The following is a 17,124-nucleotide window of genomic DNA, read 5'->3' as shown; positions in this document are numbered from 1 at the left end:
ATTTTGAAAGATGTTCTGTAGATTACATGCTATCAAATGGCATTGCATGCTACAGAGAAATCTTTGGTGAAAGGGTCAATCGATGCAGCCAACTTCTTGTCTTATTTTCAGAAATTGCCACAGCCACCTCAACTTTAATTAACCATTATCCTGACCAGTCAGCAGCCATCAACATTGTGGCAAGACGCTATGTCAGCAAAAAAGATTACAATTCAATGAAGATTCAAATGATGATTAGCATTCTTTAGATATAAAGTATTTTTAAATTCAGGTGTGTACATTGTTCTTTTAGACATAATACTATTGCAAACTTAGTAGATTACACTATAGTGTAAACATAGCTTTTATATGCACTGGAAAACCAAAAAAATTGTCTGATTTGCCTTATTGCAATATTGCTTTATGGAGGTGGTCTGGAACCAAACCCACAATATCTCTGAGGTATGCCTGTAGTAGTTCTGAAGTGATATTTCCAGTTTAGTTTCTTGGTGTCCTAAAGAAAAGAAAAAAATTCTAACACAGTGGAAGTATATTAAATGTAAAAAGTACATGGATGGAATTAACTGCATAAATTATAAAAGAGTACTAATGGGTATGTGTATAAATATAAAATCACAAATTTTCAGTCAATGTTTTCATTTGGTTTACATTTCCATAGAACTTAACATATTATTAGATATTGATAGCATTCAACATTTAACTGATTTGTGAATTTAGAATATTTTCAAAGAATTTTTATGCCTTACAAGAAAAATAACCTTGATATATCTTTATATTGGAATTTTTGACATCTATGTGGCATGTCCTCAGTGAAAATCTAGTCTTCTCTGGTCTGGAGAAAAACACTTTCTTGAAGTAAAAACATGTAACTTGTAATCTCTGCTTTGCCAATTGATTCTTTGTGAGCTGGAAGAAGTCATTAAAATCATTGTCCTCAATGGCTCACTACTAAAATAATTCTAATATTAAAAAGAAATCACATAGCACATTTTAAATACTGTTATAAACTACAACACAACTTGCAGGTGAGCCAACATTCATCTTTTTTCTTTAAAATTAAAAGAAGTGCACCCTGGAGATGTCCTGCTTTTTTGTGATCTCATACTAAGCATTGCTTAGATTTCTAAATTCCATTGTCCAGAGAGTATATCCTATTCTTTGGCTTCCTTTTGTTAATAAAGAAACTATCTTAAAAACAAATGTGCAATTTAATGTACAAGGAAAGCGTATCTCAATAGTGTTTGTGGTTTTGTCCTTTCCTGTCATCAGCATATGTGAGCCCCTGAGTTCTATAACTGTTGATTTTCCCAATTCTCCAAGGCGTTTCAATTTTCACAAAGAAGGAGAAGTTTTCTACCTAGTGAGATTATTAATTTGGATGCAGGGCTTCTCTGGACTAAGTGGGAATGCACATTTAATATTGTAAATGTTATTATCCTTACTATTTCATTAAAATGAGCTATTACAAAGTCTTTGAGTTGTGTTATAGCCAGATATTCCCTAATAAATAAATATATATACAACTTTTTCATCTCCACATTTGTTATCTGAGTAATTTTTTTCCATAATAACTGAAAAGATTTATCTGCCTCATATATATATACATAAATATAATAGCGTCTTTAAGTTTCAATTTTACTCAAAATTATATACACAATTATTTATTTCCCTTCATATTGGAGAAGTGAGAGAAGTTGGTGCTAAGAAATGATTGCTAATAATAAAAAAATTACCTACAGTTTTCAAATGCAATAACAAAAGAGCTTAGCAAATAGGCTCTGAAGTTAAGCTACCTGGGTTAGATCCTCTTACTACACAATGTGGTTGATGTTGAACATTATTTAACTTCTTTTAACTCAGTTCCCTTATCTGTAAAGTAAGCATAATGATAATCCTTGTGTCTTTGTGTTGTAGAAAGATTAAATGATATAGTAGATATGGAGTACCTCATGGTACCAAATATACACTGGTCACTGGATAAATATTAAATATTATTATGGAAATCTTTCCTTTGCTGCTTCAGATAGCTCTTTGCCAAGATACACACATGTGCACGTGGGCACATGGGCAATTTTATCATCCACATTTATCCTTTGACCCATGAAGCTGTAACTGTGCAACCCAGATCTTATTTAGTGGTTGGAAGAAAATTTTTCCATAGACTTCATCAAATTACTGGTTCAAGAACTTGTTTAGAGCTTTCTTCGTGGAACTGCTGCCAGGTATAGGTTACAAATGCACAGCAGAAAAAAAAAATATTGTAGCCTAGAGAACTGACTTAGCATCCCTTCCTGAAATGTAGTACACTCTTAATGGTGAATTAGAATTAGGTTTATTTAGGAACTTGGTGTGTGTGAAGTTAAAAACCTTTGCTTAAAGTTCTTTTTAAGGAGAAGTAACTTTGCATTTTCTGCTACTTCAGAGCCGTTGAGTGCTATACAGAAAAAGGAATAAAGTTTTAAAGTGAAGAGTAGAAGGAAACAAGTACTTCTCCTTTATGAGAAGTTCTCTGACTGGCAATATTAAGTTTAGAAAGTAGAAAGTCTGAAATCCCAAGTAGAGGAAATGTCATATTCAAATAAAATTGAATGTTTATTAAAATTAAATGTGAGTATAATATGTGCATAATTATTGTCATGTAATATACTTTGTTGAATAAATGAAATATTTAATCAAAAATAGTTTTAATATTCATAGACAAAACTTTTAATTTCTTAAATTTGTTTTTATCAGTCTTCGTACCTTTTTCTACTCTTTTCAAATTCAAGTTCACCAAGTCAAGTTCTAATATAAATTTTAATGCACTATCTTTATAAAATAAATCAAGAACCAAGTTTAGGAAAAAAACTAAATTTTAGATAGTAATTAATACAACATAAAAACTTTGGAGCCCAAGAATCTTAAGCCTTGCTGTTTCCTCAGGAATATTTAGATAATTAAAAAAATAAATAAAATTCACCAAATGTTCTTCTTATGCTATCCATCAACATATTTTCCATAATTTGTACCTAAGTTTCTTGAATTGTATCTGACTTTTTAGTTTCTATAGCACATATATTTGGAAAGTTACTGACCCGTCTTGAACCAAGTCATAGCAAGTTAATTAGTAGAATTTTCACAAGCTATGTATTGTGAAGAGTTTATCTTTAAAAGTTTGACTAGCACTGATATATTCGAATGGCTCAAATATAATAATTTATGATCAGAGCTTCTTCAAATAGCTCCATTTTCTCAATGTCAGTTAATTTGGCAGGAAATAACAGCTCCTTTGGTTTAGGGATTTTTAACTCCGTTGATATTCATAGGGCCTTCTTTTACTAAATAATAATTCCAATCTGGTTGTGTGTGTGTGTGTGTGTGTGTGTGTGTGTGTGTGTGTGTGTGTTTTCAATGCCCTGTGTTATTACAAGGTCAGTTGTTTATTCTGACTTATGAGGATCCCATTTGATTTCTATAACTTCTCATTGGCTTAGTTTGTGTATTATTTCCTTTGTCATGGAAGAGAAAATACAGAGAATTGCTTTAATACTCTTTTATTTATTAATAATCAGCTGTACCATTTTGAAAAGTATAGGACTTTATTTTGGCACTCAGTTAAATTTTTCACAAAATTGGTCCATTTGGTACTTCCTTTCTAGCATAGTTAGGGTAGGGACAGAGTAGCCTTTATTCTAGGGCAAGACTCTTAAAGATCCTACTCAGTATCCTGAGGAGTAGGAAGTCTTTCCAAGCTGGTACTGTGGGTTCTGGGAATTGTTTGACTTATTTTTTTCTTTAGTTCTTTCCTTAAGCCTTGTGGAGTTTCATTCCACATATGTAGAAATTGAATGCAACCAGAGACTAAAGGAAACTGTTCATCATCTCTCAGGAGCCCTCTCTTTGTGCAGTTCCCCCCACCTTGCCATGCAACTCTGCTCTGCAAATTAAGCCACCTCAAGTTTCCTTGAATTCTGATTTTAGCCTTCTTATCTCAGCAAAAGGAGTCAAGGAGTTTGAATTCATTTCCTACGCTGAGACCTGGAGACTATCCCATAGCAGTAAGATGGCACAAGTGCCAGGCTCATCTCATTTGTTTGTCTTAGGAGTCACAATCTGTATTACCTGTTATCCAACATTTGAAAACCATTGTTTCTTTTTTTTCCTCTTTTTTTTTTCCCCCCTCAGTTACTTAAAGCAGGACGATCTTTCCTTTGACAGGTATTTCTTCATGAGCCACAACTGAAATCAGACCGACAGTTTCTTATAGAATTAAACACAAGTTTAACATATGAAATAGGAATACAACTCCTAGATAGTTACCAAAAATAAATAGAATCATATGTTCAAAAACAAACATTCATAGCAGCTTTATTTATAATAGATGTGTTTTAGATAACTCAAAAGCCCAACAAACTTCAGTGGATTAACACTTTTTCATATATTCCCATGATGGACTATGACCGAAATATAAGAACACTGATAGACATTACATGGATGAATTTCAAAAACATTTTGCTGGGGAAAAAAAAATGCCATACCAAAAAAGAGTGCATACTCTATGACTTCATTCATGTGAAGTTCTAGAATAAGTAAAACTGACCTTTAGTGATAGAACTCAAAGTGGTTATTGCCTAGGGTGTGGGGTGGGGAAATTGAACACTAAGCCATGAGGAATCTTTTTAGAGTGATGGACAAGTTTCTTATCTTGATTCATACAGTGACACCACACACACACACACACACACACACACACACACACACTCACACACTCACACACACACACACACATACTCCGTAAATTAAAGTAAAATACACTTTAAAAAATAAAAAGTCTAGACCCAACTAGTAGCAATGGAGATGGACTGATGGACATAAATTTGGAAAAATTTAGATAGTTAAAACAGGCAGGATTTAGTGATAGAAATGGCTGTCTCTCGAGAGACAGCCATTTCTAGTTTTGAAGAGTGACTCAGGTTTTTTGCTTGGGTTGGAGTATATGAAATGACAATGAAAGTTTAACAGATTTGCAGCATGGTATTAATAACCATGGATCTAAAATGAATAAAAAGGAATTTAAAAGTAAGGAAAGTTTATGATATGGCTAACAAGATTATTTTTTCAGAAAGCAAAAAATAAAGGTTAATGAAGATGACTTCTGTTGGACACAGCATGGTTGCTCTTTACACTGTGAAATATACTAAATTTTATGTCCTATCCATGTATAAAGACACTCTTTGAGGTTATTTTGATATCATACAGAATATATTTTTTTGTGTGCTTATTGACAATTAGTATGTTTTTCTTTAGAGAAATGTCTAAGCAGGTCCTTTGTTCATTAAAAATTCTTTTTGTCTTTTTGTTGTTGAGGGCCTGTATACTTTTTATTTATGCATTTGTCAGTATATATTATAATTCATTAAAAAGTGAATCTTTTAAAGGCAGAATTATACTTGATTTTGAGACTGTCAAAAGTGCAGAAGAAAAAAAATACTATTTTAGATATTATAGCTAAAAAAATGGCTGTTTATTATCTTTTTTCCTTTGGAAATGAGTGCCTGTGATTTTGAAAAATATCTTCATATTGTAAACTTGAATTTTTGCTAACAGAGTCAATAATAATCTACCTTTCACTTTGACATTGAAAGTGTTGCTCATACTAAATTTAGATAATTTGATATTCTGTTGAGACTTTTATATCCATTTTTTCACTTAATTTTGAGAACAGCCATTGTCATATACAAATTTAAAAGTTAAAAAATCGCATTTGGCTTTGAGACAAAATACTAATATTTTTATTTCTTCTAAGCAATTTCGATAATATTAGATAATAGAGCAAGTTTTTCATTGAGAACATTACAATATATTTTATTTTTTTCATTTGAGAGTCAATGTGATAAAAATGTCATAAAATTAGAATTTGAGAGACTACTCAGATACAAAATTTAAGAGAGTTTATATTGAACCTTTAAAGACTCCTCAAATCTTACTTGATAGGTTTATTTATAATAGTGCCTCTTAGGGATTCATGCCTTATTTTAGAAAGTTTGACTTGGATCATGATCTTTTGACCAAATGTGATGTGAAGATATTATATATAATAAAATTCTAGCTTGCAACCTATTGCATTTTTTTTCCTCCCACTTCTGCAATGACTTGCCTTATTACAGTTTCTCTATATTTTCGACATATTAATATACTTTAGATAGTGGAATTGATTTTCAGCAGCTAGTCTTTTCTCTCTTAAATTATTTATTAGTTCACAAATTCAGTTGAGATGAGAGAGTCTTTTCACTTGACTTGTACATAGACTAACCTCATTTTCATGGCATTGTACAGTATAATTTTGCTACTTATTCAGATGACTAAAATATTGAGCATAAAGATTACTCATAATGAAAATGATGAATAAATAAAACCCTATTTGATGGTACACGATATTGGAACTCTGGGTGCATCTCATAATAAGAAATGAAATCTATCAATAGTTCAGGCTAAAAACTTGATTAATTTTCAAAATAAGAAGTATAAAGTTAATTCCTGCTAGCACAGAAAATGTGAATAAATGTTTACAAAAACTTCTCTAATAAAGGAAATATTTCTATGGATAAAATGTTTAGGAGGAAATAAGGTAAATGAGAACCAAATTTATGGCTCAAGAGAAAAATAATTGTTAGTGGGGAAAAAACCTCACATGCAGTCATGTTATGCTAAAATAGGTTAAGACTATAGTTGCATAACTCTGCTAACATTTTTGTATTAAACGAACAATATCCTATACGAATTTTTATGTAGTTATGTAGTTATCTCTTTTTGGCCTATTATAATAGAAAGGGCTTTGGACTTCAATTTTAGAGATACAGTTCAAGTCTTTATTCATCTGTCAGGAATCTACATGATAGTGGTCATGACATAGTCCTAGGTCACAGTTTTTTATCTATAAATTGTGTCCCAGTCCATAATTGCATATTATGTATGTTTTGAACATATCACCTATGTTCTGGTATCCCATTTCCTGCAAAAATCATACAGAGTAACAGAGAAGTCATAAACAAACATAGAAAGCAAAGTACAGTAAAATCACATTGTAGCCTGGGAAATAACTTATGTCTTCAAATGTTATTTAAAATATTCAACTAATGATTAGCTACATCTTTAAAATGCAAATAATATCTGTTACTAGTTTGGGGTTTTTATTATTATAGCAACATATAATAATCTTAGTGGGTATAATACAATTTGAATTTAAAATAAGATCATTAAAGCTTGATTCACCCCTTCCCGTAAAAGTCAGATCTATAGTACTAACATTTTTTATTTTGCCAAGTTCATGTGTCTTAACAAGCACCATCATGGACTTGTTTTGATTTAGAAGAATTTTTCATCAGTGACTAATTTATTGAGAACTAGTGTATAGTATAGCCACCATGGAGAAATGTCCAAGGACTTCTCAGATTATGCAGTTGCTTGGTGTCTCTATTTTGGTGCCCTCAAAAACAGAGCCAGAGACACAATTTTAGGTGTGAGCTTATTACTTATTAGATGAACCCAGGAAGTTGGAAAGAGGAAATAGGGAGGATGTGACAAGGAAGGAGAAAAGCCAGTATAATAGTGCCAGTATAATATCAATGTCACTGCTGTAGGATACAGGGGCTTAATTCTGCTGGGAGCTCCTGAGAAACATAAAGACAATGCCTACTAAGTAGTAGGCCAAATTACTTAGTTGAAGGCCCACAAATTCTCATGTATCAGATTATGGAAATTTCTCATAATACAATTTTTACATCTTGATTCTTTTTTATCTAATAATATATTATGGAAATCACTACATATTTGTATCTAGAAATTCTGTCACATTCATTTTTGCGCTGCATATATACCAGAGTATATTTAACCAGTTCACTGCTGATAGACCTTTGGATTGTTTCCAGTATTTTATGTTTACAGGTGATATAGTGAATAGTCTTGATCATATGTTATTTTGAATCTTGACAAGTTATATTTGGTATATTTTTAGTGAAATTGTTAGGTGAAAAGATAAACATGTATGCAAGTTTTCAAGAAAATTCCATAGTCTCCATCACAAGAATTTTACTATTTCATATTCTTACCAGCATGTACAAAAGTATCTCACTCTACTTTTACCTACAGAATACATTGTTAGGCTTTCGAAGTTTTTGACATTTGGATAAGAAATGATAGATTAATATTTTATTTTTCTTATTAAACTAGGAAAATATCCGTAAGGTGTATGAACATATTCTCTGTGTTTTTAGATGGGTTTTGGTCTTTTATTTTAAAAATTTTAGAATATCTTTGTATAGTAGACCTCTGTATAAGATCTGTTGCATATTTTCCACAGATAGTCATTTTTCTTTTGAATTTATAGAATGATTGTATGGGTATGTATTCATGTGTTTACCATACACAAGACATTTTTTTCTTTAATTTTCTGTAATCAAATTGATCAATCTTTCATTTTATTGCTTCTGAATTCTAAATCATAGGAAAATTTTACCCACTCAGAAGTTATTAAAGGAATCTAAGAATTTATTCATGCTTTAAGACCCTGAATGGTGTCATTATTTTTAAATTTATAATTCTGATCTGACTGCATTAATCCTATAGTGTGGTGGTGGGGGATCATATCCATTTCAGTTATTCATTATGTCTGCTCAAGTGCCACAATGCCATTACAAAAAATATATATACATATCTCTTTCCTGAATTATCTTAAACTGTTTTTATTGAATACTAAATTTTATAACTTTTTGTGAATTTTTTTACTGTCTATTTCTCTCCAGTGGTTTATCCATTCATGCATGAATATATACTTTTAATTAGAGAAATTTTACAGACTATTTTATGAGCTATCATCCCCACCACCATATGCTCTTATATTTAGGATTTCTCTGGCTATTTTTGATCATTTACACTTTCATATATACCTTTATGTCAAACTAATCTTACTCTAGGAAAAAGCTCACTATATGCTAGGCCAGTTTTCTTTCTTATTCCTTACCAAACACAACTTCTACTTCAAGCCTTTTGCATTTATTATTCCTTTGTATGGACTACTTTCCTCAGATTCTCTGCATGGCTTATTTCCTTGCCTTTCTGATGTTCCCTGATCAAATATTACCCTTGAAAGAGACTTTCAATTAACTTATGTTTTAAATAACCTATCTAAAATGGCACCATTCTCCACACCATTCATTATATTCTATCCTTCGCACAACTTTATTTTCAAGGGAATGTCATTTGTGACAGCCAAAAGGATGGCATTGCTCACACCTCTCTTTAGGACAATTTCCATTGAGCTTCAAGGAGTGAAGTTAATGGACAGTGAATGGTTAGCTGCACCACCTTCAGTATCAGTCTCAGCTTTTCAGCCACAGTTCACACTCTTTCCATGCAGGCTCCAGTCATCAACTGAGAACCTTGAGGGCAAAAATACCGGAGCCAGCAGGCTGAGATCGAACAGCACCTGAAAGAGGGGGGTGAGACCTAAGAAAAGAAAAGAAGACAGAAAAGATCTTTCGGGAGGGCATACAGTTGGAGCTGCAGCCTCGAGTTTATTTAGCATAACCTTTATATATCTATGATTACCATAGCAAAGCACAACATACATATTAAAACAATACTTGACAAATACATATGATCATGCACATCCTTGTCTCCATGGTTGTAAAACATTCTGTTACCTTAAAAGGTGAGTTTACAAGGCTCACCAAGGTAACTCAACTTCTTGTTTCCTAGAACCATTGTTTAAACAAACTCAGTAGCCATGTTATGGCTTCTAGCTACATGACTTCTTCAGTGCCTCAATAATGGCTTCCATCATGTCTCAAACTGGCTCCCGACAAAAAAGGCCAAATCATTTCTGTTCAAATGAGATGGCAGTCTTTGCTTCAAAAATCCACATTCAGTTGGTCAAGTGTTTGTCAGATCTGCATCATAGCCTGGAATTTTCCTAGCTCAATCTTACTTTCTCCTTGTTTCCTTTCACCGATGTCAGATCAGCATAGTGTCTGAAAGTTTTCCTGTCCTATTGTGCTCCCCTGTCCCTTTACTATTCAAAGACATTATCCCCTAAACTGGTTAAACTCCTAACTTCATCTTAGTTTCTGCTTTTTGGAGGACCCAAGTGACCTAGTAGTATTTGAAATTATATTTATTTGATCACTCTCTATATAAGGATATGAGCTCAGTTAGAGCATTTAAAAATAAGATTTCCTGAAGTCCTAGGACAGGATCAGATACATAGTAAATATTCAATATAATGTAATTTTATGACAGTATATATAGCACCAGGACAACATCTAAATATTAGAAAACATCAATCGCCTAGTTGACAAGTGATGTCCTTACTCCCCACACCACATAATTAAAGACTTATCCTCTTTGAGAACTCAAGAAATTCCTACCATCTGAACTGGCCTTGAAAAAAATGGAAAAGCATAATTTACTGTTTTCTTAAGATTTATTAGTCAACCATAAACTTAAATCCTTTGAGAAAGGTAAGCAAGAATTAAGATGGCAATATGATAGCTCTCTTTTTCCATTATAAATAGACCTCTGAACACCCCCTTTGGTAAGAACAAGATGAGAAAGCAAATCAAGAGTATGAGCAGTATTTCACCCTTCTATTGATTTACTAGTTTTAACTTCACATTAAACCCACTGAATGCAAAACTAAAACAGAAGGAGTCTGTGAAAGAACTAGAAATTAATCAAGGGGAAGAAAATAAGAACATATTTATTATGATATAAAAATCAATTTTATAAATGTTAAACATAAATATTCTCAAGTATCCTCCATAGAATGTATATTGTCCTAAATATACTATCTGAATATTATACCTGTCAGAGTCATCATGCATTAGACAAAGTCCTTCTATATAAATACAATGGTCTCCCTTATCCACAGTTTTATTTTTCATGTTTTCAGTTACTCATGGTCAAACATGGTCCAAAACTGTTAAACAAAAATTTCTAAAGATAAACAGTTCATAGGTTTTAAGTTACATGCTCTTCTTAGTCACATAATGAAATTCCACGCCAAACCACCCTGTACCACTTGGACATGAATCATCCCTTTGTCTAGTGTATCCATGCTGTATAAGCTCCCTGCCCTTAGTCACTTAGTAGCCATTTTGGTTATAAGATCAGCTCTCATGGTAGCACAATACTTGTGTTCAAGTAAACCTTTTTTACTTAATAATGGCCCCAAAGGAATTTACATAAATTTTATTACAATAGACGGTTGAGCCTTGGACGATGTAGGGGTTGGAGACACTGGTACACATGCATTCGAAAATTTATTTGTAACTTTTGAATCCCCAAAACTTAACTACCAAATAGCCTACTGTTGACTGAAAGCCTTACTGATAAAGTAAATAGTTGATTAACACATATTTTGTATGTTACATGTATTATATACTATATTCTTAAAATATAGTAAGCTAGAGAAAATAATATGTTATTAAGAAAATCATAAGAGAAAATACATTTACAGTACTGTACTGTATTTATACTATAAATTTACATTCTGTTTATAAGATGAATCACTTGTCTGTCAGTACCTACATCAATATTGTCATATATGATACAAAACACGGTAGATATGATATGTGTCATTAACACTAGATATCAAAAATGAAAAGAAAATGTGAAAAATAAATTTCTGTTTATTTACAGGTATAACAATTTGTGCATTGATAACAAAGAAGTAGCATTACGATTCTTTATGATAGTCTAGTGGAACCAATCTGCGTACTTCATGGTAGCCTAGCCTATACAGTAATGAATGAATCCTTATATAATTTTTATGGCATACAGCATTACGATCATAATAATACAGTATTAGAAATGTTCTTACATTAAAAAAAAAAAAACGGTTACCTGTGACATTAGACTGATAAGCAGCTTCTCCAGTTATGAGAGAGAGGCATACTTAATGGTAATGAAATTCTTTGAAAGCAGTTATAAAATAGTAAGAAAATAATAATTAATTTTATGTTCAGTGTTACTCACCTTATACCTATGTCAGGATAGGCTGTCATTTCTGTACAAGTCTTGCACATAATGTTCTACATGATGAATACTTAGGCAATTATGATGATGGTACAAAAACATCTTATACAGTTCTCACTGTACAGTTATTAGATTTTCACATGAAGACACGTGCACAACAAATAAGTTTGTTCACTGTACATCATTATAATTGTTTACTATTTATTTAGTGGATGTAGATCATCATAAAGATCTTTATCTTTGTTGTCTTCACATTGAGTAGGCTTAGCATGAGAAGGAAGAGGAGGGGTTGGTCTTGCTGTCTCCAGGTGGCAGAAGCAGAGGAGATGGAAAAGTGGAAGAGAAGGCAGGAGAGGCAGGCACATTTGGTGTAACTTTACAGAAATACATTGTAATTAGCTTCTCAGAAAATTTAAGTGACCTCTAGCCAGTGCCGCAAAACTAGGTCAATATAACATTTTAAAAAACTATATTACAAATGACCCCTGGATGTCTTGACATCAGTTTTGAGCTGGATTATTTGGGTATTTGTGTAGCCTTCATTGTAAAGGAGACTTTCAGACAGTAAGGCATTAGTTGCCCTAAATAGCAAAGATAACATTTTATTATGAGAGTAAAAAGGAAGAAAAATAAATAGAATAATAAGAAGCCTTTATAGGCTGGCTCATAACTAAGTTTCTCATTTGTATGGCATTTAGCTATAAAGCAAATCTGAAATTTACAAGATCTCTAACAGTATATTAGTAGAGTTGTAAAATATTTTAAAAGTATATCTTTATATTTCATCACTATATATCTATTAGTTTACAAATAATATCTTGGGTCGAGGTGGCAGGTCTTGCAGTTACGTTGTTGGAGGGTATAAACTAATAATATATAGTAAGGTATATGCAAAGCTTAGTGGTATTTGTGTGTAATCAAGGGGAAGGGATGGTGTTATGTCTGTGGTTGAGACACTGGGTAGGAGATTGTGGTGGAAAGCTGGAGGAGGTACGAGTAGGAGAAAGCACTGGAAATAGTCCTCTCTCTAGAAAGTCAGTGAGTTGACTGTATGAAGCAGGTATCTTCTGATTGAAGCAACAGTCTTAATTATTTTTTAGAATGGCACAGCTAGCAGTAACTTCTACCAGGTTTCCCATTAGACGTGGTGGTAAAAGGATGTACATTTAGTGAGAGCATGGAGTATAATATGATCATGAGCTAAGCATGACAGCAAAGTCAAGAAACATGGTAGAATTATTCATGTATAGGGAGAATAGCAAAAATGGTCCTGTGTCCAATTAGTCAATAACTTAAGATAGGCAACCTGTGAGTGTTACTGCAGTGAATGTTTTAGTGTCTGGGGTATGAACTTGTCTATGTCATAGAGGGTAAAGTCATCTCCGGCGAGAGATCTCAAAAGTTTTGGACTGGTGTGGTGTCATCTGATGTGACATCATCTCCAACTGTGAGGTCCTCAGCTGGGTGATTCATCAGGGATAGGGAACTCAGGTATCCTTTTCAAATGAGTACCCGCTATAGTTGATGTGAGTCTTATTTGTATGACTGCCGTATTATGAGGCTAAGACTGGGACTCCAGCATTAGCCTATGGTCAGGTTCACTAATTTAACCAAATAGTATGGGCCTTTCATCTCATTTGTTGGTTTGGTTGGTGATGGGCAAGCCAGAGAGGTCTTTGGATGAAAGGGCTTGTATTATCCAAACTCAGTGGTATAAGGGTCTCAGCCTTTGCCATGTCAAGTTGAAAGAATAGCTTAGTTGGAGGATTTGGGCCTCTGAAATACAAATTAGTGAACGCAGCTAGACCAATAGTAACAAGAACAGTGGACAATAGAATGATGTGCAGCTGCACTTGGCAAGCTTTTGCTGTCTGATGTTGATTGTCCTCCAACATGTATTATTTCCAAGGACGCATTGTTTGGTTTCATCATTATGAGATACAGTATCAATTTTATTATCTCTAAATATGATTTTTATTCACTGAGTTGGAGGAGTTGGAGTTTTCTATCTCCCTTTTTGGGAATAGCCTTATAGTACTAATTATAATTTCCTGGAGGGGAATAGAGTGAGAGCCTAGATTAATTATTCACCTCTTATAACCAAATAGGAATGTTTTTTTTGGTGGAAGTTTATGTTCCCTTGCAAAATAGGCAGCTGCCTAGTGTGGGGGACAATCTGTGGTTAAAGAATGCAGGAGAGAATGAACCTCAATCTGGCCATCACCCTGTGTAGGTTAAGGATAGGATGGGAAATTTATAAAAATAGGAAGACATTATTAAAAATCCTCATATAAAATGAATTCTTTATTTACATGGAGGAGAGACATATTCCTTTTAAATATAAATAGGAAAGGGCTATGGGAAGATTTAAGTTAGTGTGAAATGTCTCTACCAAGAGGCCTTAAATGAAGAGATTAAGGCCTGGGGCAAGATAGAGATCCATTTACAGGTCCATTTGACTGGAGTATAAAAAGAAAATGTTCAAGGAAACCACTATTATCTATGAGACAAGAGATTCCCAAGTTTTTTACCCTTATGGGAAAAACTCTTAGGTAATGGACCAACTTTTAGAATAAATATGAAGATATGGTCATTTGTTGGCCAGAGCATCCAGTGCCAGGATAATTTTCCTGAAGTTTGGCCAGTTGTGTTTACTCAAGGTATTATCCTTTACCAGGGACATTCAGATAGAAAGCAGCAACATTCTATTGAGCTTCAGCGTTAATGATGACTTCTATGTCATCTGTATAGACAATGAACTCCCATTGTTGTTTACTCAGTTAATCACAAGGTCTCTAAGGTAGCTAGAGGCTCTGGGAAAGGTAATCTTCTCTAGGACCATGACATCTGGAAAAAGACTGAGAACAGGGTGCCTACCTCTTTCTGCAGGTGAAATATGCCAGAAGGCTTACATTTAGCTCCATTTTGTATTAAAGAATGGTCTCAGTAGCCATGCTGACCTTGTAGGGTGTTGCCTCCGTGATCCAAGGTATAATGGGCATCTGGGTATGGAGCATCACAGATTCAGGGGCTATGAGAGCCTCTGTTTTCAAGAGAGCCTAGTATACAGTCAGAAAGTTTTGTTTTAATGGTTTATAGTAAAGGGCTGAGAGAGTCAGTATCCTGCATCAAAAGCCCTTGGGCAACTTATGGCCATCATAGATGTGTCCAAAGACTCCAGGATGCATGAGATAAGGTTGCCAAAGCCTCTACAGTAAAGAAGTCTCTGAGGAAGCTAATGAGTATCTGTTGATATTAACTTCTGTGATTTTATAGCCTTTTGTTGGAGGATTCCCCATTTAAGGGAGACTGATTTGTAAGTAATAGCATCAGTGAGACTAAATAAAAATTGTAAATGAAGAATATGTTACCAGCAGAACTCCAAAATAACTATTCCATATTGGTCTTGTATGTCTTTTATAAGTGTATCAAACTAAACTCCTTGGAGAAAAATGTCATCAATTTAATGACATATCTGTACCCCTGGAGGAAGGTGGATATGATATAGTTTATACCTTGTCTTCACAGATTGTGTGTAATGTTAAAGCTGTTGACATACACCATAGGTAGCCTCATAAAGATGTACTGTGCCTCTTTGGAGATGAAGGCAAACTGCGACCGAGAGGTTGTTGAAATAAGTACTAAAAAGCACATATTAGCTAAATCTGTAATAGCAAAGCATTTACTCATTGCCATTTGGGTGGAATAATTTTAATAATATTAAGTATTAGGTATAGAGGATAGAACCATATCATTGAGGTTGTAGAAATCTATCATTATTCTTTCCATCTTTAAGAATAGGCAAAATTGTAAAATTGTATTGTCAAATGGGGAAACAGTGGGGATAAGATCTTCTTACATAATAAGTTTTAATACTTAAAAGGACTTGTTTTAACTTAAATTGAGACATATTAATTATTTCAACTAGAAGTCATGAGGCCCCATTTTAACAAGCCAGTTCGTAAATGTCAAAGACTTAAGTTATTTGAATATACTACTAATTGAATTTGAGTGTCTGTGCCAACTATGGGATGTTTTAAGGCATAGGGTACTATGATTATGGAAATTTAGAAAGGCTATAAATTGACTCATCCCTATTTTTGTGTTACTTTCCTAAGATTATAGGGAGTGCCATGTTTAATTCTAATGGAGTAACCAGGTTTAACTGTAATTTGAGACCCTATATTTGTTAAGTCCATGAAGCTTTGTCAATTAGTACATTTTAGAAGATGTTAAAGTTAACATAAAACCTATGTTGTACAGGCAAAAATGCCAATCAGTGCCCTTTCTAATGTTTTTGTTATGTAAATTGTTCTAGCAAATTTTGGATTTCCAATTGGATCAAATTATTTTTGTTTTGATATGTTATATATTATAAAATGTTATGCATTATATATAATACACATTATGATATATATGATATATTATATATTATACATGTTATATATGATTTTTATGTTTACATTTTCTTCCCCGTATCTATGTTCTTTAAAAAAATTGTTTTCCTTTTTTTTTTCTTTTTCTGTTTTAGATACCTGAAGCCAGGATTTTTACTTTCTGTTTTTACTGCTATCTCACAGTGCAGATGTTCTAGGTGGCTATAAGAAAAGGTGGTGGGGAGAAGGAAAAGGGCCTGGAGGCCTGCCTTGGAGGCAGTATTCTCTCCTTTCAAGGCTTCTCAGTCCACCTCTCAGAGATTGCAATTTATATTTAGACAGCTATCACAGCATTTCTTTGGGACAACAAACTTAGCCTTCTTGTCCCAAGTATAAGTCCCATTTTTGTTGTCTTTTTAAACAAAATTCTTAGAACGGCTCGTATTTCTAGGTAGCTAAAATGGCTAGTTTCTGTTTTAGTCTTCCGTCTGCCTCTGTTTTAACCTTTTGAGTGTTCACTGGATGAATTCCTGGTGGTCCATCATGGGCCTGTTCATAGGTATCTGCCTACAAAACCTGTAGGGTTTGGAGTTGCCACCCAACCCAGGAGAGGAATGGTGGTTCTGGTTCTAGAGAGGACTGCTAGGCCTTTTGATCTCAGTAATAAGCTCTTAGCCTGACAGTGGCACTGTGGGACTTAGTAGTACCCAGCCACTTTGGCTTGGAGTTTTGCATT

This window comes from Rousettus aegyptiacus, unplaced genomic scaffold (genome assembly GCF_014176215.1).
Source record: "Rousettus aegyptiacus isolate mRouAeg1 unplaced genomic scaffold, mRouAeg1.p scaffold_m13_p_3, whole genome shotgun sequence".
In the NCBI taxonomy this organism is placed as follows: Eukaryota; Metazoa; Chordata; class Mammalia; order Chiroptera; family Pteropodidae; genus Rousettus; species Rousettus aegyptiacus.
Note: the sequence above shows the minus strand (reverse complement) of the source record.